This window comes from Artibeus jamaicensis, unplaced genomic scaffold (assembly GCF_021234435.1).
Source record: "Artibeus jamaicensis isolate MK-2021 breed Jamaican fruit bat unplaced genomic scaffold, CSHL_Jam_final contig_60, whole genome shotgun sequence".
Taxonomy (NCBI): Eukaryota; Metazoa; Chordata; class Mammalia; order Chiroptera; family Phyllostomidae; genus Artibeus; species Artibeus jamaicensis.
The window spans coordinates 9,818,956-9,846,721 of NW_026521900.1; the positions used below are offsets into that span (position 1 = coordinate 9,818,956).

At 37.8% G+C, this 27,766-nt stretch overlaps 1 protein-coding gene and 1 long non-coding RNA gene across 2 annotated transcripts in view; one reads left to right on the forward strand and one right to left on the reverse strand.

The window, feature by feature from the left end:
• Positions 1 to 27,657, reverse strand: LOC119060345 (uncharacterized). The gene is made up of 4 exons (XR_005084563.2): positions 27,574 to 27,657; positions 6,129 to 6,264; positions 4,029 to 4,230; positions 1 to 2,319 (listed from the first exon to the last, which is right to left on the reverse strand). It is a non-coding gene; the product is annotated as an uncharacterized LOC119060345 (long non-coding RNA).
• JADE3 (jade family PHD finger 3) overlaps positions 27,614 to 27,766 on the forward strand; it is a 148,819-nt gene continuing 148,666 nt past the window's right edge. Inside the window, exon 1 of the mRNA XM_037160410.2 lies at positions 27,614 to 27,698. The gene's annotated coding sequence lies outside the window, so the exon portion shown is untranslated. The remainder of the gene's footprint in view (positions 27,699 to 27,766) is intronic.

Consider the following 27,766-nt stretch of genomic DNA (forward strand, 5'->3'; position numbering starts at 1 on the left):
CACCAGGATTCAGGTGGCATATGAACATTCCCTTTCCATTACTGTTTAATGGTAACATAACAGGAAAAAAGACAAAAACATGTGCATAAATATGGTGCTTTGGTTTTAAAAATGAGACATTTCTTACTTGAACCCAGATTCAGCTTCTTGAAATTAAAAAAATGCTGATCTCCTTAACACATCCTTATTCAAGTATATAGTATTACAAACCCTTTAGTGCTAATGTGTACTTATAAAACAAACCAAAGGCTATGACAACAGATTGGGCAGTATTTTAGGCCTATATTGTGTTCTTCATCTACCCTGTTCAACTTTAAATGAATGCATTTTTATGGGGATATGTTCCATTCCTCCCTCCACCTCTCAGAAGAGGTACTGCTAAATTCATCTGAAATGGCAGAAACCACTTCAGTGTAGTTGGGTTTGAGTTTTTGAATGCTGTTACATAGAGCAGCTACTTATTACATGTCAGGCTCTGTGTTAAGCACTTTATGTATAAAATCTCATTTAAGCAGTGATTTAGATCTCAGTTCTACATTAAGCACTTTACATATATAGTCTCAGTTGGTCCTCTTGGCAACCGTAAGAGAGAGGCACTGCTGTCATCCCTATGTTATGATTGAGGAAATTTGAAGCTTACAGAGTTTAGCTAATTTACTTATGGCCAAACAGATGCTAAATGCAGAGTCTGAACCTCAGACCAGAAGGAGCAGTATGACTCCAAGATCCATGCTTTTAGCCACCACACTATACTGCTCAGCAATAATAATAATAATAATAATAGTAATAATAATAATAATAGCAATAGTATATTGATCCCCTGCTGTAATAGGCATTATGTTAAATACTTTGCATACTTTAAGCCAGGAGTGTCCAACCTGGGACTCAGAATGGCTATGAATGTGGCCCAACAAAAAGTCATAAATCTACTTAAAACATTATTAGACCTTGTTGTGATTTCATGTTGCACTGTATTTAATGTGTGGCCCAAGACAACTCTTCTTCCAGTGTGGCACAGAGATGTCAAAAGGTTGGACACCCCTATAGCCATTTAACCTTCACACCAAATATATGAAGATCATATCATTGGTCCCATTTCGCTAGATGAAGAAATTGAAACTTAAATTTAGTACCTCCTTTGTTTAAGGTCACATTGAAACCAGAAAAGTTGATGTTTGTGCTGCCTGTCACTACCAGAATCAGTAAGTAGAGAAAATGATTGGCTCTTTACAGGCACTCTATTCAGATTGCCAGTGAAGTGATCTGAGAAGATGGTGGGTTATGTACCCTTAAGACCATCTTACATCTCATCTCAAGCTGACCTTTTTTGTAAGGAGAAGAACAGAATAGGTATGGGTTTGGAATTCAGGAAAAAAGCGGGTAAGGTGTTTGGAATTCAGAGGTAAAGGTTAATCAGATAAAAGTTGCAGTACTGCCATTTTCATCTGCTAACCTGTGATTCTTCATCTCTGTCCTGGTCAGGAGACATTCCCTCCCTGAAACACAATAGCTCAGATTCCATCTTGATTGCTTGCAGTCCTCCCGGGGCACAAAGGTTGAACTGCTTATGGTTTCCTGGAGTCAGGGTGGGTCTGGTCATTACATTCCACTTCCTGGAACAATAGCTTCCTACATGCATTGACCACCAAGCCTATTAACTATATAACTACAGCTAAAAATTTTGAACTCTTGAGTTCCCCCATCATTCCTCACTGTTAGTCTAAACTATCTTATTTCTTTGAGATTAGTTCCATATGGAATACTCATTTCGCTGTTGAGCATATATCTTAGCAGTAGAAAGTCTCATAGGGGCTTTGGGAATACACTTAATTGCAGATCCACATAAGGGGACACATCGTGTATAACAACAAGCTATGATATTCAAAAAGATAAAAAGAATGAAAAGAACAAATGTTTAAGACCAGTAATAATACTAGGCAGCCAGGAGCTTCCTCCTGCAAGACAAAAGTCAGAGATATTCAGAACTTTTTTTGCAAAATATACCCAAATATTTTCATCTTGTTTGAAAGGAATAAGTTCTCCATAACATGGGGGTTGAACAAAAAGTAATGAAAAAAGTATACGTCATTGTTTTCTAATGGTGGCTTTCAGGTGTTCTTGTGATTTAGTGGTCCATTGTTCTAGAGCTCTCTTTACTGTGGTGTGATGAATCCAAAGTTTTATTTCTACCAGTTTCACCATGGTGGGGGTGGTGAGGAGTATGTCCCAAGGCCCAGTCCACTTTTCTTCTAGTCTTCCATCCTGTCTTCCAAGTCTCAAGTAGCACCTTATCTCCAGGCTCAAAGGAATGCAGAAAACCTGTGGGGGAGAAGTCAGCTAAGATCTGACTTAAATGTAGTACATAGTTCTTTACCTTCCCTTATTGATCTACATTCATATCTCCCACCCAAATCATAGCCTGGAAATAGTCACCTGCACACAATTTCATAAAGACTCAATGGAATCCCACCTCAAGGAGCCACCCTTATCCTGAGCAGGGCAACAGGTAAAACTTGATCCCAATGGAGATGAGTTTCTTGACAGTTTGGCTGTCAATGTGTGATTCATCTCTACCTTCCCAGAGGCCTGAGGTCTCCATGCTGTGTGGAGTCTCCACTTGATTCCTAAAAATTTACTAACTTTCTGTGTAATTTCTGAAACAAAAGCAGGTGCATTATCACTCTGGATGCTGCCAGGAAGACCAAAGCAAAGAATTATTTCCTTCAGTAAGGCTTTCACTACCTCCGAGGGTTTCTCTGTTCTAGTGGGACAGGCTTCTACCCATCCACCAAAGGTGTCGACAAGGTCAACAAATATTGGGTTGGCCAAAGAGTCCATATGGTTTTTTTCTGTAAAATAAAAGACACATTTTTCATTTTCACCAATAACTTTATTGGTTTGGATATTTTGAGTATGTTGGCTAACTCCTGCTTATAATGTTGATTGTTCTCACTGTCTGGATTTGATTGCTATGAACTTCAACTGGTCTACCTGATCTACCTGACTGTGGAGCATTGTCCAGCAAGAAATCTCCAGCATGAAACTTTACAAACCACTTTTTACATGTTCAATCAGTCACAGCACCTTCTCCATACACTGCACAAATCTTTTTGTGTGTGTTTCAGTTGTTTTTACCTTTCTTGAAATAATAAAGCATAATATGCTAAAAATGTATATTTTCTTCTATCTTCAATATTGAAATGGCTACACAATTCACCAATTTTGATGTTTTTTTAAAAATGTACACTGATAATGACAGTTGCTACCATACAATCTAACAAAATTGTTTGAAATGAAGTTAAAACTAAGCGCTACTAATGACATCGTATGTAAAAAACCAAACAAACTTTTTAGCCAACCCAATATTTCCACCCTCAGAACTTCGACATCTGGGTCAAGTCTATTTGCCAGTCCTAAAATGGGAACTATCCTTGGTATTGTTCTCCTTCTTTCTTTTGACTGGGATCTATCTTGGGGTTGGTCTTCTGACACACAACACATCTTGTTATTACTTTTTGCATGACTTTAGAAATTCCAGGACCTGTGAGCCACAGTTTAATATAGGTAGTTACTGAGTACCTTCCAGTGTGTAGCCTCATGCAAATACTTCATGACCGGCTCTACTAAATGTTCAGGAAGCAGTAACTCCTTTCTCATGCTTTCGCCATCTACTACCAGTCTCTTCTTCATTAAAAAAAAAAACAAAACCCAGCTCTTACTTTCTCTAAATCTGCAGTCAAATATTCAGGATTGAACTGTGACAAGTCTAGAACAGGTACCAAAGGCATTATAGATGTTCCTTTAGCAGCCTCTTTCACTGCTCAATCAGCCAGATTGTTTCCTCTAGCCACTTCAGTGTCCTTTTTCTGATACCCCAGCCAGTGCATAACTGCCACCTCTAAGGTACCTGGACAGCTGTTAATAGTTTTTAAATGTCCACTGCATGTTTAATTTCCTTTTTATCGGAGGTTTATGGTTCTTTCTCTTTCCACCTTGGGCCATGTGATTGCAAAATTGGGAAAGCTTACCTCAAGTCAGTATACACATTCACTCTCTCTCCGTGCGACAATCCCAGTGCCCTCGTCAAAGCCATCAGTTCAGATTTATGAGCAGAGATTCCCAGCACTAAGGTCTTGGTCTCTACTATCCCTTTAAGAGCCACAACTGCATATCCAGCCTTTCTGTTTCCTTTGCATAGAGAGCCCAGTCTGCCTCTTCTAGAGGATGGTTCTGTAAATCAATTTTGCTAGAATAAACATCAATTATTTCAGCATAGTCATATACATTCATTAGTGCAGCTGAGCCAAGCTCTAGAAGGGAGGCATAATTTAACTTACAGTTTTCAGGGAGATGTTGGGATTGTCGAGTGGAATTGCTTGGTACCTGCCCATTCTTACAGCAAGGAGCCACAAATTTCCTTTTTGCTCTAGCAGGCTCAGCACTTGGTGGGGTGCATATATAGTGATAGGCTGTCCCAAGAAAAACTTTACAGCTTCCTGAAAAGCTTACAGGTGGCTGCCACAGCTCTCAAGCAGGCAGGCAACCCTTGAACAGTGTGATTTAGTTTCTCTAACAAGTATATGATGGGTTGCAGAATGTCACTAAGCATTTGGGTGAGGACTTCTGGGGCAACACCCTGCCTTTCCTGAACCTGGTTTGAGGTTAACTCTAACAGAGGAGGCTTGCTTAGCCTTCTCTTGCTTTCCAGCAGCCCACACAATTGGGGTGTACCTGATTCTTAATTTCTTCCGGCTAGGGTTGCCTATCTTCCTCCCATGATTTCATAAGGAACTGCCAAACATGCTCTGGAGGGAACTGTAGGTGGGGCTGTTGTTCTTCTGGAGAGAAAGTATTCCAAGCACTAATTTTGGACAGCAGTTCCCCTCCCAAAAGAGGATTTGAACACTCAGGAATATATTTAAAAAATATGAGTTAAAACCGGGTCTCCCATAGCACATTCTAATGGCTTCAAGAAAAATTGGCTTTCAGAGCTTCCAGAAATTCTAGTTACAGTTACAGCCTGCCACAAAGACTCAGAGCTCTGCTAACCATGGAATATATTGCTGTGGTATCAATCAAAAAGTATACAGTTTGCCACCCCCACTGTTAGTGTTACCCAAGGTTCCTGAGGAGTGACTTTAATAGGTTGTTGTAATAAACATTATTCTTTATCAGAGCTATTTCCCTCCCCCAGCATAAGTCTTGAGTTCTCAGACTCTTACCCCCTTTTCCCTCACTTGGGACACTCATTTTTCCAGTGCCCCTTTCCTTTGCAATACACCCAATGATCGGTGACAGGTGTTTTAGATGGAGGTTTGGTACCTCTTGCCCATGGATGACATTGCTCTGAGGACAGTTCCAAGGAAATAGTGATAGCTTGGGCCCTTTTCTGTTCTCTGTTATGATAAATTTTGAAGACAATGTCTACTAATTGGGAAGGATTCATGCCTATTCCTCCCTCTAACTTCTGAAGTTTGTTTCTGATGGAAGGTATACTTTGAGAGATAATGGTCATATTCACCATTCTAATATTTTCAGGGGCTTGTGGATCCAAATCAGTATATTTTCTATAGGCCTGGTAGATTCTTTCAAGAAACTTAAAGGGGTTCTCTGTGGGCTTTTATTGTACTGCTTCTACCATATTCAGACTTTTCTTCAGTCCCTTAAAGATGTACCTCTCACATTGTTCTAAGAGAGGAAGGCCATTCTTATTAAGGTCCCGGTTGGGCTTGCTTCAAGGTATTGTCTTAGTAGGGTCAGAAGCCTCATCTGAATTTTCTTGGTGCAGTCTTCAAGCCACTTCATTGCCTTATCCAATGCCAGCCTCTGCTCATCCCCCATAAGCAAATATTCAGTAAGGCTTGTATTCCTGCCCAAACTCCAGTATACCACTGTAAGGAGTGAGACTGGCTTACAGCAATTTTGCTATGCTAGATAGGCCTGAGGCCCCCAAAGCTCAGGCATGGCTCCTAATGTGATAAAGCCCCCTATGTAGGTGTGCTAAACAGAAAGACATACATTTGTCTTGGTGCCTGGGAGCCTCTGCCCCTAAGACATGGCCACTGCAAAGGGAAGGTGAGCAAAACAGCACTAACAAAATATGGAGACAACCTGTAAAAACCACTTACCTCTTTAAAGACTCCTCTGAAAATGCCACCACCTGTGACTGTGTTTCAGCCTACTGCCCTGGAATCATCTCAATCCAAATCAGCACTCCTTTTGAGGGGTGGGTGTGAAGAAGACTGACCCTGAGCTTCCTTTCACCTAGAGACAAGCATTACCATAGCAGGTAATGATACAGCTTAGATTTAAACTGATGTCTATCTCTTAATCACTATTCCTGAGGGAGGAACATATCAAAATCCATTGTGCATATTTTTAAAATATATATGAGATGTGTCTATAACATATTTAGCTGTGTAATAGAAAAATAGAGACATTTATTGAAGAAGATACAAGATACAAGAAACATTGTACATAGGACAATGACACCTCAGTCCCCTTCAAGTAAACAGCTTGGGACCTCATACAGTTCTCCCAGCCACTCTTCCACTGTTCAAAATCCTCTGCAAAATCCTTTGTTGGAATTGCCATCAGCTGTCCCACTACATTTTCCTGAATCTCATGGAGAGTCTGAAGTCTCTTCCATTTCAAACATGATTTTAGTTTTGGGAAAAGCCAGAAGTTGTGGGCACCAAATTTAGGCTATAGAGAGGCTGAGTCACCTGGTGATTTGATGCTTTGCAAAAAAATTCTGCATGAAACATGATGCATGAACAGGTGTATTGTCATGACAAAGCTACCCATCACCAGTTGCCCATACCTTCAGGCTTCTGAATCATCTGAATTCTTTCTACAGAGGAATGTTCAGACATAACACAAAATTTGATGCAGATTCGTTACTTTACTCAGTCATTTTGAGTGCAACAGCCACACAGTACACATGCTCACTCAATGGCATCTACTGCTCCCACTGACTAATACAGTGAAGTTGTCATTGTCACACATGTGCATTCCAGTCCACTCTCCTTGGCTGCTAGGTCACACTGATGTTGCCCAAACCATTCTCGGTAGATCAACAATGGCTGGACTTTTTCTGGACAGACCTCATATACCCCTCCAGGCAGTCAGAAAGCCTAAACAGGTAATTGTACAAAGCACTAAAGGGGGGTAAGATCACAGATGGGCAGAGAAATATTTAAATAGCGTGAAGTAAAAACAAAAAACACAAAGATCTACCTCTAATGTACTGATAAAGAGAAATGTTACTTTTCAGTTACAAAACCAAGGTCTACAACACTGTACCCACTATGTTATCTATGTATAAGAAAGGGGAAGATAATAAGCATGTGTATGCATGCTTCATTTTGCATAAAGGACCACTGAAAGGATAAAAGAAACCAATAAAAGATACCCATAGGAGACAAGAAGAAAGAGGGGGATGGCACATCTTTTATTACTGTTCATGTGCATTACACCTCCTTTTTCCTCATAAGAATGCTATCAGTGCCCTGGCTGGTGTGGCTCAGTGGATTGAGTGCCGTCCTGAGAATCAAATGGTCACCAGTTTCATTCCTAGTCTAGGGCATGAGCCTGGGTTGCAGGCCAAGTCCCCAGTAGGGGGCATGTGAGAAGCAACCATACATTGGTATATCTCTCCCTCTCTTCTCCCTCCCTCCCCCTTTCTAAAAATAAGTAAATAAAATCTTTTTTAAAAAGAATGCTATCAGAGGCAATACCACTTATATTTCATAAGAGCATGTCTAAATCTTGTCAGGATCCACTGGTTATTTTTTTTTCTTTCTTTTTTTTTTTTTTTTTTTTTTTGCTTTTTAAAATTTTTTCTTAATCACACTTTTTTCCCTGTAGCACTTTTCTCTGATAATCACTCCTTTGTTCTTTAAAATTTCTCCCACCTTGGTTCCTGTGATAATGAATCAGTTATTCACGATCCATGAATTTACTGAGCACTGCTTGGGCCAGGCATGGCGCTACAGTCTATCTTCCCTACTTTGAGACTTAGTCTCTTTAGCTAGCTCATTACTTTCTTTCTCTGCTCTTCCTTTTCCATCTTCCACTTCAACTGTCCTCATGGTACAAGGTGCAATCTTGAGTCCTCTGCTTTATTCCTAGGTTCTTTCCTTTAGGCATGAACTTTTCTCAGTTTCAAATAGTACCACTAAGCACAGCCATTCATCTGACTGCCCTTCCTCAAGCTTCAACTCTACTAAATATGTTCACTTGAACATTTAAAATAATTGTTCTCCTGGTCCCACCATGTATTACACAGAACTCATCACATTCCTCCTTCCCAGATGGCCCCTGTTCTGGCATCCTCATTTACACTGATGACATGCAATGATCTCAGTTATACCATTGACACTTTGGGGCCATCTTATTCTTTTTTTTTCACCTCCACTAGACAGCACTTAACCAGCCCTATTGTTGAAATGTTTCTCTTCCATCCTCTCTTCTCATGCCCATCCTCACCAACCTAATGTGTGTCCTTGGTGCCATGGTTACCACATCAGCCTCCCTTGGGGGCCCCTACTGAAGATCTCTGCTTGCTTCCTTCCATGCATCCCATACACTGCAGGGCAAATGAGCTTAGTAAGTAGCTCAGAGAACACAGTCTTTGAGGGTGGTTTGGTTATTATTAGTCTCATATTATGTTATGAAACTATCCATTTTAGAACTTGTAAATAATTTCATTCTCTCCCTATCTAAATTGTCAGCTTTTTGAGTAATTGATAAGAACCTTTGTTTTGAAGACTGGGAGAACTCTCTAAAAAAAGAAAACAACATCAAAAATTGAGCAGCAACTACATGCCAAGTATTTTCACAAAATTAACCTTGGTATATCCCACAGTGGCTATCACAGGAAGTTGAGATAAGTCAAGAGACACTTATTTCTTTGAAGAACTCAATTCTCTGTTTTAGCAATCATTTGAGATCCTGACTATTCAATAGGGCATGGTCAATGAAAATTACTCTTTGCTTATGTTCCTCTCCACGCCTGGAATCCCTTTCCACAATGCTTCATATTCTGCCCTTCCTTCAGGAATGGTCCAAGTTTTATACCCTCCAGTAAGCCACTGACCCTTAATCATTTGAATTGGTCATGTCAGAGTTGTAAAGAATAAGTGTGGATTTGAGAACCATCAGACCTGGGTCTGATTTACCTTCTGCTATATAGAACCTATGTAAATCTCAACAAGCTATGTTATGTCTTTAGTTTTCTCATCTGTAAAATGAGAATTATGCCTGCTTTTCAAGTTATTTTGAGTATTCAGTTAAGTAAAAGGTGAAACAACCAGCTTCAGTGTTAGTTCTTCTCCTTTAATCAAACAAAACCTTGAAGTATTACTTTTCTTGTCTCTTATTTTTTCAAAATGACACAAAACTCCCTGTGGAACAACACCAAGATTTCTGTACCTGCTCTCTCTTAATCTCAGGAAACAAAATACTGCCTAAAGCAAATAAAAACCAATTGAATGAACACCAATTGAACAAGATTGAAGGGGCTCTAGTACTCTAATACCATTCAATCAGCAACTCTTACTGACTTCCTGTGACTGTTGAACCTATGAGCTGAACACTGTAGGATAGGGGTAGGAAGGTAGAGGAAACTGTTAGCAGAGTGTGAAGAAGGAGGAGGATGTGGAGGAGAGAAAAGAGGAGGAGGAGGGTATGAGGGGAAAGAGAATGAGAACAAGAAGGAAAATGAGAAGAACAAGAAGAAAAAAGAACAAGAGCGATGCTGGGTCTCATGTAACAAAGTCTCGAGGCAGGCAGGAGGCAACACGGTAACTCCATAATGTCTCTAAGGTCCTAGGCTCTTTCCATCTTCCTGACCTGCCATCCTAAACATGTAGCTTTCTCTTTACACTGGTAATTTGGCTCTCATAACTGTAAGTATTATGACTGCATTCTTTGTAGAAATAATGGAGAGGTGAATGGCAAAGGACCAGCAAAGTCCCTTTTTGTCAGGAAAACAGTAACTTTCCCAGCAGCCTCACTCAGTAGACTTCTACTTACATCTCATTTGCCAGAGTTGGATTACATGGCCATCCTACCTTCTAGGCTAGGGAGATAAGTATTATTACTGGGCACATTGTATCCCTGAAAATTTTAGGTTCTAACTGTTGAGGTCCAAAACAGATGTTGAAAAGGGACAATCCCGAACGAGCCCCGGATAAAGTTAGGCTGACCAGGAACTAAAGTTAGGCTGACCAGGAGCAGGGAAATTTTTACTAGCCTTTTGAATTTCCCTAATAAGCCAATGGCAATCAGCTGTTTAGAGCTAGTCACTAGCTAACAGCCACATCTGCTTCTGTTCAAAGCTTGCTTGCATACCCCTATATAAGGACATAGCTGTAAGCGCAGGTAAAACTTGACCAATAAAGTAACATCTTGAAAATTCTGAAAGTCTCCGAACCTCTGTTTCTCGTGACGGCGGATGCAACACTAACAGTACAAATTATCATAATGGATATTAGGGAAGCAATTATCAGTATTTGCCACAAAAGCTTACAATCTGTTTAGTTTAGAATACATAACCGGATGGGAGGGAAAGAGTTTAAGAACAAATGGAGCCCAAAAGTTTCTTCCGAGTGATAAAGAATGGAATAAGACCTTTTTTGGGTAAAGTCTCCCGAAAAAGTAAAAAATTCTTAAATTTGTGAAGAACACCAGGAACAAAATTGTTACTATTGTGATTAAACAAACAACTGGTTCTTGTATCCAATGCTGCAGAATTTATACATGGGCTTGGATAGAGCCTAGAAGACCTGGAACAGTTTTCATAGGCTTCTGTCCCATAAGGCTGTGGTGCTTCTAACTTTAAAAAGCTACATACTGAGACTTTTGAGAACTTGCTTAGATGATGGTTCCCAAGAAAAACCACTCTCTCCTAAGCCACACATGGTGCAGTTTACTTCTAATATGGAAAATGGTGGTTAGTCTCTAAAGCTGAGAATTCTCTGAACTCAGACATATTCCTAATCCCCTTTGAAAATTGAGATTTAGAAAAATTCAATCTAGAAAAAATAAAGTGAAGGGAAATTTAATTTTTTCTTAAGTGCATATTGCTTCTGGATTTATATATAAAAAGTAAAGGCAGTGAGATTATCATTCAGGATTCTCCTGAGAAACAGAATCATTAGGAGATACACACACATACACACACACACGCGCGCAGGGGTAGGCAAAAGTAGGTTTACAGTTGTAATACAAATAATACAATAATTAATAAGTACAAGAATAAACTCTGTTTCATGTACCCACCACTGTAAACCTACTTTTGTCCAACTCATATATATGAATCTTATTGTAATGAATTGGCTTAGGTGATTATGGGGGCTGGCTAGACAAGTTCAAAATCTGAAATCTGCAGAGCAGAGAATCAGGAAGAGCAAGCTGGGATTCTTAGACACAAGCTGATGCTTCCATCCACAGGTGGAATTTCTTCAGGGAAGCCTCAGCTACATTCTTAAGGTCTTCAACTGATTAAACTAGGCCCACCTAGATTTATATAGGATACTCTTCCTTACTTAAAGTCAACTGATTATAGATTTGAATCACATGTACAAAACACCCCAACTTAAATTTGTGCTTGATTAAATAACTGGGGACTATAACCATGATGACACATAAAACTAACCATTATAGCAATGGTTAGTGTTTTATTTTGTTTTTAATTTCTATCAGTGAATACTTTGTTCCTCATGAAAATAAATCATAAGCTCAGGAACACTTTCAAGAAAAGAGAGAGAGTCAATATTATCAAACTGTTTCATCAGCATTAAAAATACTGGGTGGGGTAAAAGTAGGTTTACAGTTGTGAGTACACATAACACAGAGCTTATTCTTGTGTTACTATCTATTAATTATTATATTATTTCCATACAGACAACTGTAAACCTACTTTGCCTCTCTCACCATATTTAGTCTATGAATGTCATTAACCATCTGGTAAAAGGAAGGGAATCTTCATTGCTTTGAACACATCATTGGGTGTAAGCTATTGACTGATTCCACTGAATGTTTTCAGTTTATTGGTAAAAAAATAGTTCTCTGGCTTAATTTTTTAAAGGAAGTATTTTAAGAAACAAGTGTGTATTTCTTCATTTGTAAATCATTTCCTTCATTTGTAAATCATATGTTAGTTGGCTATTTCCACTCTCCCTTGGGGTCAAAATGGCAGATGCTTTTTTAAACATTGAAACCTAGCAAAAAAAGTAGAAAACTGTGTTTTAAGTGTACCTACTATCTGCTAATGATAAGAAGAAATATTCTCTTCATTGTATTCTCTCCGAGCCTCAGTTTGCTTACATGTAAAATGGTAATAATGATTACTATCTTGAGGCTTTGATGAGAAAATATAAGTTAAATATTTGGAACACAGCACATGCTCCACAAATATCGATTTTCTGCCCCATTCCATGAATATAGATTTCACAAGTCTTGTGAATTAAAAGTTCTCTCCAACATGTTTGTGGATGGGAAGAATTAATATCATTAAAATGTCCATATTACCCAAAGCAATCTATAGATTCAATGCAATTCCTATAAAAATTCCAATGGTGTATTTCATGGAACTAGAACTAATAATCTAAAACTTACATGAAACCACAAAAGACCCTGAATAGCCTCAACAATCTTGATAAAGAAGAGCAAGGTTGGAGGAATCACACTTCCTGATATCAAACTATACTGCAAGGCCATAAAAACCAAAACAGCATGGTACTGGCATAAAAACAAACAGAAATCAATGGAACAGAATAGAGCCCAGAAATAAACCCATGCCTATATGTTCAATTAACATTTGACAAAGAAGGCAAGAATATACAATAGGGTAAAGACAGTTTATTCAGTTCTGGCTGGTGTGGCTCAGTGGATTGAGCACTGGCCTATGAACCAAAGGATTGCTGGTTCGATTTCAGGTCAGGGCACATGGCTGGGTTGCAGGTTGGACCCCAAGTTGGGGGCATGCAAGAAGCAACCGATCAACGTATCTCTCACACATTGGCGTTTCTCTCCCCCTCTTTCTCCCTCCCTTCCCCTCTCTCTAAATAAATAAATAAAGTCTTAAAAAACCTTTATTCAATAAATGGTGCTCAGAAAATTGGACAGATACATGCAAAAAATGAAACTAGATCACATTCTTACAACATATAGAAGAATAAACTCAAAAAAGGATTAAAGATTAAATGTAAGACTCAAAACTACAAAACTCCTAGAAGAAAACATAGGCAGTAAATCTCTGACATTTTTCTTAGCAATATTTTGGTCTAATATACACGGTCTGGCAGAAGTAATGCCTGTTTGAGTATGATTGGAGAGTACTAATATGAGTGCAATAATTTATAGTTTTAATGTGAACATTTCACCTAAAATGTCATATGGTGTGTTTGAGTGTGATATTGTTATGTTACATAACTACATGCTTATGATTTTGTAATAAAAGATTTTACAAGAAAAAAGGGCATTATTTGTGTTGGACCCTGTATATCCTTGGGCAAGGGAAACAAAAGAAAAAAGAAACAAACTAAACATTAAACTAAAAACTTTTGCACAGCAAAGGACACCACCAACAAAGCAAAAAGACAACCTACTGAATGGGAGAAGATATTTGCCAATGATATATCTAATATACAGTTAATACCCAAAATTTACCAAAAAAAAGAAACTCATACTACTCAACACCAAAAAAATCCAACTTAAAAATAGGCAGAGGACCTGAATACACAATTCTATAAAGAAGATATACAGATGGCAAATAGACATATGAAAAGATGTTCAATGTCACTAATTATCAGAGAAATATAAGTTAAAACCACAATGAGATATCAACTCGCACCCATCAGAATGGCTATCATCAATAAATCCACAAACAACAAGTATTCGTCAAGATGTGAAGACAGAACCCCTGTGTACTGTTGGTGGGAATGCAGATTGATGCACCCACAATGGAAAACAGTATGGAGTTTCCTCAAAAAATTAAAAATGGAACTGCCTTATGTCCCAGCAATTTCACTTCTGGGTATTTATCCAAAGAAATCAAAAACATTAATTTGAAAAGAGTATATGTACCCCTATGTTCATTGCATTATTATTTGCAATAGCTGAGATATGGAAGCAAGCCAAATGCCCATCAATAGACGAGTGGATAAAAAAACTGTGAGTATATATATATATATATATATATATATATATATATATATATATATATATCTCACAGTGGTATATATATATAATGGAATATTAATTGGCCTTAAAAAAGAATGAAATTTTACCACTTTCAACAGCATGGATAGACCTAGAGGGTATTATGCTCAGTGAAATAAGTCAGCAAAAGATAAATACCATATGCTTCATATATGTAAAATCTAAAGAACAAAATTAAAATACAAGCAAAATTGAAACAGACTCATAGACACAGAGAACAAACTGGTGGTCGCCAGAGGGGAGGGGGCTTGAGGGACTGGGTGAAAGAGGTGAAGGGATTAAGAAGTACAGATTGACAGTAACAAAATAGTCATGGGGATGTAAAGTACAGCATTAGAAATGTAGTTAATAATATTGTAATGACTATGTATGGTACCAGGTGGGTACTAGAAATATCAGGGGGAATATTTTGTAAAGTATATGATTGTGCCCTGGCTAGTGTAGCTCAGTGGATTGAGCACGGGCCTGTGAACCAGACAATCACGGTTCGATTCCCAGTCAGGGCACATACTGGGGTTGCAGGCAGGTTCCCTGCAGGCCAGTTCCCAGCAGGGGACACATGAAAGGCAACCATACATTGATGTTTCTCTCCCTCTCTCCTTCCCTTCCCCTCTAAAGATAAATAAATAAAACCTTTAAAAAAAAATAAAGTATATGATTGTTTAACCACTATACTGTATACCTGAAACCAGTACAAAATAATGACTGTAAACTATAATTGAAAAAATAAAAAAAATTTAAACTTTAAAAAATAAATAAAAGTAGCAAATAAATATTTTAAAATAAAAACAAAACTAGAAATAAATTTTAGAACATTCTTTCCAATATATTTGCACATTGCCTCTATTTGATAGCATTATTTTAGAGGTCAATATGTAGCAAGCATCAACTGAGTTTACTAGTTCCCATGACCTTATCACACTGACTATATTCCCTTACTGCAGTTTCCTTTGTATTTACTTATGTGCACTTTTACATGTTATCATTTCAACCATGAGTGCAGATAAAACTGCCACATGTCTACAATTGGTTTTTTGTTTGAGAAATCAGAAAAATTTCCAAATTTTATGTGAAAATGTTCCTGTGAGTCAGTGAACAATGTTTGATATCACCAGATTTGACAAGTTTGAAATAATTTGACTGAGGAAAAAGGGAGGTTATCTTAAATTCTCTTCAGTATCAAACTCTCTCATGGCTTGGCAGATGCAGAAGTAGATTTGCATTATTATTAATTATTAATTACACAAATAATACCATTTTATTTCCCCTGAAAAAACTGGAGATAAATCTAAAATCCTCTTTGATCCCTACCCCCTATCGGTAACTACAATTATAAATTTTGTCTGTATTCTTCCAGGCAATTTATGGATTTAAATATATATTATAGGTCACAGACAGATGAACTATTTTACTTATCTATGGAAAATGGGGCCGATTATTTTTTATCATGTAAAATTTGGTGTAATGGGTAAGAGAGGGATTGGGAAGAAAAGAGAAGAAAGAAGGGAATTATTACCAAGAGTGCTCACTTATTTCTCTATATTTCTTTGGGTTTTGTTTTTTTTTACTTTGGCCACTTGAACCTTTTGCTGCCACCGTTGTGTCTGCACAATAATAGCACAAGCAGTTCAAAGATCCTGCTTCCATTTTCATCAATGGGTAGCTCAACAAAGAGAGATACGCAGTCCCCTATGCCCGCTGAAAGAATCTCTCCCCCAAAATCCAAGCATCATCAGTTCTATTTTACAAATAAACAAACAAAAGAAAAAAGAAAGACATTAAAAGAATAGTATTGGCTTTCAAATGCAAAGTGAAGTCGTGACTCCCAATGTCAAATTCTTTATTTTACAACTAAACAAAAATCTCTTCATTAATAATTTCATTATTTTTTCACTTTCCCTTTTTTATTGTTGATTTCTTTTAACACATGCGATGACTTCAAGTTCCAGATAATATGTCATAGACTCATTTCTACTTGCTTGTCCCTGCCAACTAAAACTAAAAACCCTAGAAATAATACTGAAGTCCATCATAAAGAGACTCTGGTGGTAGAAAGCAGAATGTGGGTTTGCTGGGGCCCTCAGGACTTGAGGAAACAAAGCATCGAGCTGCCTGGTTCTTCAATACCCCAGACTGGGTGCTGGAGAAACCTGCAACCTAGATTCTCCAATCAGAGCAGACAAAAAAACACCACCAAAAAAAAACCTGTTGTTCCTGGCCAATTGATCTGGAAGAGAGAGGAACCCAGTCCAGTAGGAAGGAAACCTTTTGACAACACTCACCCTACTGAAACCGTGAGTCCTTATGACTTTGATTAACTTTAGCTTTAAAACCTAGCTCTAGCCCTGGCTGATGTGGCTCAGTGGGTTGAGAGCTGGTGTGTGAACCAAAGGGTCATTGGTTCGATTCCAAGTCAGAGCACATGCCTGGGTTGTGCATCAGGCCTCCACAACCAATCGATGTTTCTCTCCCTTTCTTTCTCCTTCCCTGCCCATCTCTCTAAAAATAGGTAAATAAAATCTTTTAAAAATAAAACCAAGCCCTAGAAATCATTCTCTCTCTCCCTCCCTGTCTCTGTCTCTCCCTCCCTCCCTCCTATATAATCAGCAACCCCTAAGGCAGCAGAAGACAGTAGCCTGGACCTGATTAGTGATCACAAGGTCTGGACCTCTGGCAGGCTAACGATAACATCTTGACCTAAGTTATATTTCAGCTCCTGAGCCCTAAGATGAAATAATGCCCAGCTACTTTACCATGAAACCTGACAGAGGGACACCTGAAATAGACCTCAGACCCATTCTCAAGACCTGAAGAAATTATTTATTACCCTTACCTCACCTCTGACCAATTAGCTCCTAGCATGAGCTCAACTCCTAACCCATGGTGTCTTGTGATTTTGCCCTATATAATCTGTAACCTACACACCACAGGGGAATCCAAGCTTTTGAATACTAGCTTCTTGTTCTCTTGGGTGGCACTATTCATAATAAAATAGTCAATATTTCTCCACTGCAATTCTTGGTGTTTAGTGTTTGGCTCTACTAGATCTGGGTGGACAGACTCTTTCTATTTGATAACACTACACTTGCCAGTGGTGTCAGCAGAGATTGAGTAGGGACTATATAGACTTAAATTTCCCATTCAGTTGCCTCAGACAGCTGAGGGACCACCTTCCTCTCCCTCCTGGAGCACTAGCCAAGATTGAGTGGGAGTTGCATTCAGTCAGGGGAGGAAGCATTTCCTTCCCCTTCTATAGAGAGCTTGCGGGAGCCCAACCACACCAGGCAGCCAAGGGTAGCATGCTCTGCCCCAGCTGGAAGAATCAGTGGATACCCAGCAGAGAATCCACACTGCTATGCCCCACCCAGCAGCAGCAGCAGCAACTACCCAAGGCTAGGACTTTTAGCTTCAGCAGACCTATCATCATTCAAACCCCACCTGGTGACATCAGATGGCCCAGAAGGCACAGGAACTCCTGATCCCCACCAAGTACCATGTGTCTGGGAAGGCACTTTCATCTCCTGACAGTGGTGGCAACTAAGAGCTCATGAGGGAATTTGGATACCTGCCACTCTCCTGCCACCCAGCATGAGCAGAGAATCCAGAGATTCTTCCCCTACCCAGTGTCGCCATGTCAGTGGAAACAGAGTGAGGAATCTGAACTTTCACCTTGGTTTGTCAGTGGCAGCTGGTGCCCCTCACCATCCCAATTAGAGAGTGAAGGGAGGATCTCAGAGAATACAGAGCTAGAGAAAGAGATTTTTTTCACAGTTTACTTTAAATTATGTTTTGTATTGGTTTCAGGTGTACAGCTTAGTGGTTAGCACACTGCTGTGTTTGTTGCATCATTATTTACAATAGCCAAGCTATGGAAGCAACCCAAATGCCCATCAATAGATGAGTGAATAAAAAAGCTGTGATGTGTGTGTGTGTATGTATATATACACATTATGTGTGTGTGTACACGCCCATACAATGAAATACTACTAAGCCATAAAAAGAATAAAATCTTACCATTTTCAACAGCATAGATGGCCCTAGAAGATATTATGCTCTGAGAAATTCAGTCAGTCAAAGACAAATACCATATGATCTCACTTTTTGTTGAATAAAAAAACAAACAATTGAAACAGACTCATAGACACAGAGAGCAGACTGGTGGTTGCCAGAGGGGAAGAAATTGAGGGACTGAGTGAAAGAGGTGAAGGGATTAAGAAGTGCAAATTGGTAGTTACAAAATAGTCATGGGGATTTGAGTAGAGCATAGGGAATATAGTCAATAATACTGTAATAACTATGTATGGTACCAGGTGGGTACTGGAAATATCCAGGGGAACACTTTGTAAAGTATATGAAAAAGTGATTCTTTCAATCTGCATATGGTGCTAGCCAGTTGGTTGAGTACTGTCTCATACACCAAAAGGTTGGGGATTTGATTACACCAGTCAGGGTACATAATCTAGGTCATGGGTTCAATCCCCAGTTGGGGTGCCTATGGGAGGCAACCAATCAATGTTTCTCTCTCACATCAATGTTTTTCTTTCTCTCTCTCTCTCTCCCTTCCTCTTTCTCTCTAAAGTCAATAAACATATAAGCATATATTTAAAAAATTTAAATAAATCTACATATGAAGTCCTGGGCAAGACACCTGAATGACCCAAAGGTAACACTGACGAAATCAACATGCATAAAGGTATGAGAACTGAACTATAAGGCTGAATACCACCTAAGTTTACAAGGTGGCTTCAAGTAGCACACAAAGCAGAGCAGAATAGCACCACAAAGGTTCTAAAAACAAAATTGTCATTACAATCACAGCCCAGAAAAGTAGGCCAGGACTTGTAAACTAAACCTAAACAGCATAACTGTGTGTAAAAATAGAAAATTTAAGTAGGATCTATAGTCTCCTAACACCCAAAATATCCAGGAGACAATGGAAAAGTGCCCATCATACTCAGAACTGGTAAAATCACAACTTGAATAGGAAAAGACAATTAACAGACATACCACTGAGATAAGTAGATGTTGGAATTGTCTTACAAGGACTTTAGAACAGCCATCATTAAAAAAATGTTTCAGTGAGCAATTATAAATTCTCTTGAAACAAATGGAGAAGAAACATGAAATTTCAGCAAATAGAAGTTACAGAAAGAGCCAAATAGAAATCATAGGCATGAAAAATGCAATAATCAATGTTAAACACTCAAAAGATGGGCTCAAAAGTATGAAAATGACAGAGGATAGAATTGGTGAACTTCAGGACAGAACAATAGAATTTATTTAATATGAATAAGAGAAAACAGATGAGGGGAAAACTTCCCAGAATCTCAGGGACCTGTTGGACAATAACAAAAGTGCTAATATTCATATCACTGAAGTCCCTAAAGGAGAGGAGAGAGTGGGACTGAAAATGAATTCCAAGAAATAACAGCTGAAAAAGTCCCAAATTTGGCAAAATACATAAACCTACAGATTCAAGATCAATGAGACCCAAATAAGAAAACCCAAAAATATCCACACCAAGACATATTATAAATGACTTATAAAAACTAAAGGGAAAGAAAAAAATCTTAAAAGCAGCTACAAAAAAAATGCATTACCTGGAGAGAATCAGTGATTCAGATGACAGAGAATTTTTCATCTGATATCATAAAGGCTGGAGAGAAGTGGTACATTTTTCAAATGATGAAAGAAACGAATTTCTAACTAACTTTGAATTCCATGTTCCATTGGAATGTTCCCTTTCCATTGTCTCCTGGATATTTTGGGTGTTAGGAGACTATAGATCCTACTTAAATTTTCTATTTTTACACACAGTTATGCTGTTTAGGTTTAGTTTACAAGTCCTGGCCTACTTTTCTGGGCTGTGATTGTAATGACAATTTTGTTTTTAGAACCTTTGTGGTGCTATTCTGCTCTGCTTTGTGTGCTACTTGAAGCCACCTTGTAAACTTAGGTGGTATTCAGCCTTATAGTTCAGTTCTCATACCTTTATGCATGTTGATTTCGTCAGTGTTACCTTTGAATTCAGCAAAAATGTCCTTCAGGAATGAAGGGGAAATAAAGACATTCTCAAATGACAGAAAACTTACAAAATTTTCACTAGGAGACTTACCATTTATGAATGGCTAAAGGAAGTTCTCCAAACAGAATGGAAATGGTAATAGAAGGAAGCTTAGAGCATCAGAAAGGAAGGAAAACAATGAAATGTGTAAAAATAGGGATAAATATAACTTCATGAGTTTTTAAAATCATGATGGCTTGTTGAAGCAAAAAATATCACACAATCTGATATTGGGTTCAAAATATGTAGAGGAAATAGGTAATAAAATAATATTTTTAAATGGTCTAAATACATGAATTAAAATACAGAGAGTCTTAAAATACATATATAGCTTTAAAAAATAACCCAACTGTATGCTGTCTATTAGAAACTCACTTCAAATATAACATAGATAGGTAGAAAGTAAAAGGGTAGAAAAAGATATACTACTTGAACATTAAATCATAAAACAGGAATGGTTATATAAGATATCAAAATTACCAGGGACAAAGGGGGACATTACATAATAATAAAAGGGTCAATTTACCACAAAAACATAGCAATCCAAAATGTATATACACCAAATAACAGACCTTCAAAATACATGAAGCAAAATCTGATAGAATTTTAATAAAATTTTTTTATTTGTTATCTTTTAAAATTAATGTTCGAATACAGTTGTCTCCATTTACCCACCACCACTTTCCCCCAGCCCCATCCACCTCCACCTCCCACCCTCAATCCTACACCCCTTTGGCTTTTTGTCCATGGGTCCTTTATACATGTTCATTGATGACCCTTTCCCTTCTTTTCCCGTTATTCCCCGCCACTGTTACTGTCAGTTTGTTCTTTATTTCCATGTCTCTGGTTCTATTTTGCTTGCTTGTTTGTTTTGTTAATTAGGATCCATTTATAGATGAGATCATATGGTATTTGTCTTTCACTGCCTAGCTTGCTTCATTTACCATAATGCTCTCCAGTTCCACCCATACTGTAGCAAAGGGCAGGAGTGCCTTCTTTCTTTCTGCTGCGATTTTTAATAAAAATTTTTAAAAGAATGCTGCCCTGGTTGGTATAGCTCTGGATTGAGTGCTGGACAGCAAATCAAAGGGTCACAGGTTGGTTTCCCAGCCAGGGCACATGACTGAGTTGCAGGCAGGGTCCCCAGTAGGGGGTGCAAAAGAGGCAACCACACATTGATGTTTCTCTCCCTCCTTTCCCCTCTCTCTAAAAATAAATTTTAAAAATCTTAAAAAAGAAAACAAAAGAGAGGACATAAATCACTAATATCACAAATGAAATGGATCTTACTACATACAGATCTTCCAGATACTAAATGGAAACTAAAGTCCTCAACCCACATTCCTTGGAAGAAAGGTGCTATGTAAATGTCTGTCCATAGCAAATATATGGTCAATCCATGAACAAAGTGTTCATAAAATCTGTTACTATTTGAAAAATAAACTTGCAAATTATTTAATTTCTTTGATATTAGGGACCCCCCCCATAGAAAAAGGACTACCATATGATCCAGCAATCACACTTCTTGGGTATATATCCTAGGGAAACAACTTATCTCAAAGTGCTACTTGCACCTCCAGGTTCACTGTAGCATTATTCACAATAGACAATTTATGGGAGAAGATAGATAGATGATAGATAGATAAATACATAGGTAGATAAACAGAGAGATAGTCATTCAACCTTTAAAAAGAAGGAAATTGGTTGAACCTGAAAGGCACTATGCTAAGTGAAATAAATCATGAAGAGAAAGACACATACTCTATGATATCTTTTTTAAATTAATTTTATTTAGTTATTTTTCAAGTACAGTTTTTTTTGTCTATTTCTCCCATCCCAGCCTCCCCCGCCCCTTGCTCCCCACCTCCCTCCCATTTCCACCCCCCTTAGTTCTCCTCCCTGTGTCCTTCCTATTTGTTTCTCCAAATCCCTCCCCCTTTTTCCCCTTAACTTCCCTTCCTTCTCCCCTCTGGTCACTGTCCCCTTGTTCTCTATTTCAGTGTCTTTGGTTTTTTTTTTTTTTTTTATGCTTGCTTGTTTGTTTTGTTGTTTAGCTTCCTGTTAAAGGTGAGATTATATGGTATTTGTCTTTCAGCACCTGGCCTATTTCACTCAGCATAATGCTTTCCAGTTCCATCCATGTTGTTGCAAAAGGTAGTAGCTCCTTCTTTCTCTCTACTGCATAGAATTCCATTGTGTATATGTACCACCATTTTTTGATCCATTCATTTACTGATGGGCACCTAGGTTGCTTCCAACTCTTGGCTATTGTAAATTGTGCTGCTATGAACATTGTGGTGCATAGGTTCTTTGATATTGATGTTTTAGGATTCTTAGGATATAATCCTAGCAGTGGAATTGCTGGGTCAAAAGGCAGGTCGATTTTTATTTTTCTGAGAAAATTCCATACTGTTTTCCATAATGGTTGTACCAGTCTGCAATCCCACCAACAGTGAACTAAGGACCCCTTTTCCCCACACCCTCTCCAACATTTGTTGTTTGTTGCTTTGTTTATGATAGCCATCCTGACCGGTGTAAAGTGGTATCTCATTGTGGTTTTAATTTGCATCTCTCTGATAGCTAACGATATTGAGCATCTCTTCATGTGTCTCTGAATGTTCTGTATGTCCTCCTTGGAGAAGTGTTTGTTCAAGTCCTTTTCCCATTTTTTAATTGGGTTGGGTGTCTTCTTAGAGTGGAGTCGTGTAAGTTCTTTGTATATTTTGGAGATTAAACCTTTGTCTGAGGTATCTATGGTATCTCTTATATGTGGAATCTTAAGAAATAGAGTTGAACTCATAAAAACAGAGTAGAATAGTTTTCTAGGAACTGGGAGATAGGTGAAATAGAGAGGTTACTAAAAGGGTACAAACTTTTAGCTGTAAGATGAACAAGGTCTGAGGAGTTAGTGTATATAACAGAATGACTATAGTTGATTATACCATATTGTACAATTGAAATTTGCTAAGAGTAGTCCTTAAATGTTCCCACCAAAAAGGGAGGGGTATAAAAATATGTGAGATGATGCATGTGTGTAATAAAATGGAATACTATGAAAAACCCTATACACATAAATGGACCAATTGTCTGGAAACCACAAACTACCAAAACTCAACCAATATGGAATTTATAATCTGAATAGATCAATAAGAATTAAAGAAATTAGATTTGTAATTTGAAAGATCTTGAAAAAGGAAAGCTCCAGGTCTGTATAGTTTCACTGGAGAATTCAACCAAACATTTAAAGAATTATCACCAATTTCACACACTGCCTTCTAGAATACCAAGAGGAGAGAACACTTCTGTTCCCAAGTTCAATTCACTAGGAACTCAGCATATAGTTAGATTCATGGCTATGATATATTACAGTAAGAGAATACAGAGCAAAATCAGCAAAGAGAAAAGGCGCATGGGTTGAAGTCTTAAAAAAAAAAAAACACGTACAAGCTTGCAAGAGTCCTCTCCCAGTGGAGTCACACAGGATGTATTTAAGTTCTCCAGCAAAGAGTTATGACAACACATGTGAAATGTCTTCTATCAGGGAAGCTCATTAGAAACTGAGTTCCCAGGGCATTTATTGGGGGTTAGTCATGTAGGGACCCCCTCCCTAACACTTACTGAAATTCCAGACTCGCAGAAGAAAAGCAGATGTTCAATACAAACCATACTGTTTATACAAACAGTTTAGGCACAGTGAGCCACTCTTATCAGTACTGGGAATGGTGGGAACTCTCCCTAAATCCAAGTTTCCAGATGCCATCTGAGGGCCTGCTAATGTTAACTCTTTTCTGCACAACTTTCCAACTCATTTTATGGAGACAGTATTATACTAAAACTAGACAAAGACAGTGTGAAAAAAAAAACCCTAAAAAGTTCTCTCATGAATACTGACACCAAAATCTAACAAAATATTAGTGATACAGGATCCAGAAAGATATAAAAGAATTATACCATAGTCAAGTGGGACTTATTCCAACTACAAAAGGTTAGTTCAAAAATCGATATTCATATACTCTGGTTTCTCTTCAGATTGTATAAATCTTTCGCCTTTTACAAAAATCAATATTCAATCAGTATAATCTACTATAGCCACAGGCTAAAGAAGAAAACACTGATGATCATGTCAATTGATACAGAAAGAGCATTTGACAAAATTCAGCATTCATGATAAAAACTCAGAAACTAGAAATAGAAGGGTATGTTTTCAACTTGGTAGGTAAAGAGCATCTTTTTAAAAACAGGAAATAGCTTTCTTAATGATGAAAGATGGAATGCTTCCCCCTAGAAAGGGAACTGGGAAGGATGTCCACTCACACAACTCTTATCTGACATACTGAAAGTTCTAGACTGAACAATAAGGAAAGGAAAGGAAAGGAAAGAAAAGAAAAGGCATACAGATTGAAAAGAAAGAAATGAAACTGTCATTTATAGATGATATGATTGTCTATGTAGAAAATTCCGAAGAATCTGCCAAAAAATTCCTAGAAATAATAATTGGGTTCAGGAAAGACAAAGGATACCAGATCAACACACAAAAAAATAATTGCATTCTACGTACTAATAAGGAACAATGAGTGAGGAAGCTGAAATATGAAACACAATACTATTTATGATCCCTCCAAAGAAAATGAAATATGGTATACACTTAACAAAACATGTATGGGATCTATATGCTGAAAATTCCAAAATGCTGATGAAAGAAAACAAAGAAGATCTAAATAACAGACAGACACACATATTGTGTTCATGGTTGGAATACTCGATATAGTAAAGATGTCAAGTTTCCCTAAATTAATCTATAGGTTTAACACAATTCCTATAAAAATACCAATAAGGGTTTTGTAGATATAGACAAGCTCATTACAAAATAATATAGAAAGGCAAATGACTCTGAATAGGTAAAAAAAAAAAACAATTTTAAAGAAGAGTGTAGTGGGAGGAACCACTTTACCCAATGTTAAGGCTTACTATATAGCTCTAGTAATCAAGACTTTGGTATTCATAAAAAGATAGGCACATAGGGCAGAACAAAATGGAGAACCCAGAAATAGCCCCATGCAAATAGCCCAACACAAATATGCCCAACTCATTTTGACAAAGGGGCAAAAGCAATCAGTGGAAGAAAGTAATTTTTAACAAATTAAGCCATCAAACATCCATAGGAAAAAATATGAACCTCGACCTTAATTTTACATTTTATACAAAAAATAATTTAAAATGAATCATGGATTTAAATGTAAAGTATGAAACTTTTAGAAGGAAATATTTGAGAAAATTTGTGGAACTCAGGGCTAGGTGACACCAAAAGGATGCTATATAAGTGCAGACATTGATAAATTAGAGTTCATCAAAATTTAAAATTTTGGTCTGCAAAATCTCTTAAAAGGATGAAAAAATAATCTACAGACTGGGAAAAACATTTGTAGACCATGTATCTGACAGAAAATTTATATCTAGAATACATTTTAAAATTCCCAAAGTTTATCAGTAAGAAGCAAATACAGTTAGAAAACGGGCAAAAGACATTAACAGATATTTCAGCAAAAAAAAAGGTACACAGAAAACAAGCACATTAAAAGATGTTCAACATCATTAGCTGTTAAGAAAATGCAATTTAAAACAGATATATCACTACACAACTATTAGAATGTCTAAAAGAAAAATATAGTGATGATACCAAATGCCAGCAAAAACGTGGAGAAACTGGATGTCTCTCATACATTGCTGGTGGGAATGTAAAATGATATAGATAGTCTGAAAAATTCTGGCGGTTTCTTATAACAGTAAATTTACACTTACTATCTAACCCAGAAATTGCATTCTTGGGCATTTGTCACAGAGAAATGAAAATGTATGTTTACACACACAAAAAAATTCTATGTAAATGTTCACAGCAGTTTTATTCTTAATAGGCAAAAGTTGGAAACAACTCCAATGTCCTTCAATGGATGCATAAACTGTAGTATATCCATACTATAGCAATATTACTGATCAGAAATAAAAAGGAATGAACTATGAATATGTGCTTCCATCACAACTTGGGCGGATCTCAAGAAAATTCTGCTGAGTGTAGAAAAGCCAATTTCAAAAAGTATGATTCCATTTACATAATATTCTTAAAATAATAAAATTACAGAGATGGAAAAGATGTTAGGGGTTGCATTAGAGTAGGAGGAGATGAAAGTGACTGTATTGGGTAGCAGGAAGAATCTTTGTGGTAGAGAAACAGTTGAATGTGGTGTATTACCCAAATCTACACATGATGACATTGCATAGTACTATATACAAGGCACAGAAATGAGTGCATGTAAAACTGGTGAAAATTGAATAAAGTCTGTGGATTGTACCAAAGTCAATATCTTGGTTAGGTAAGGATACTACCATTGGGAGAAACGGAGGGCTGAAAAGTATATGGGACTGCTCTGTAATATTTTTACAGAGCCTATGAATCAATAATTATTTCAAAGTAAGTATAATAAAATTAGGTAAGTATGAAGGATTATAAGTATTTTAGAACTCACATATTTGCATATTATAAAATAGAATTATATCTTTAATATGGAAAACATACAAAATATAAAAGAGCATACGCCTGTGTTTAGCCTAGAAATGTAAATGAAAATGACAATATGAGTTGATAGTAATTGGACATGGTACATAGCCAAACCCAGAAAGGTAAATGAAAAAGGGGTATTTTTGCTTAAGCATCTGTACGAGTCATGATTCTACCAGAGAAGCACACCAACAGGACATTATATCCATATCTATCTATATAATTTATTCATTCACTTATTGGAAGATATTGGCTTACACAATTGTGAGGCTGGCTAAACAAATCCAAAATCTGTAGCACACACAATCAGAAAGGATAATCTTTTTACTTGAAGTCAATTGATCTGGAGCTTTAATTACATGAAAATATTTTCACAGCAACATGTAGATTAATGTTTGATTGATTAGCTGGGGGCTGTAGCCTAACCGAGTTGACGCATCAAAAAGCCACACATCATAAATCATTTTTACTTTCAATTGAGTAAGTGCATTCTGTTAATAGCCACCCTGCCTTTATCATTATAGGTAATTCAAGCACAAAACGATTTAAACCAATAGCGACTGACAAGTTTTCTACAGGAGGGTCCACTTATAGAACTTTGGAGTTGTAAGGGGCCATGAAAAGCTTAGCTTGTATTTGAACACAGGTGAGGCACCTTCCAGAGACCTTCCCTGGCACTTGGCCAGGCGGAGGATCCTAACGTCCTCAGAAGCTCGGAGGAACCCACCTGGAATACTGCGCGGCGAGTGCGGGAGCACGAAGTGGGCGGAGCCTTGAGGCGCGCTGGTGGTGTCGACGGCGCCCAGCCCGCCAGAAGAGCTCGCGGCTGGAGGACAGCGGGGAGCCAGTCTGGTAGGGCGACCGCGGCCGGCGACGGTAGTGGGGGGTGCGGGAGAGTGAGGAAGGAAGGGGAAGAGGCG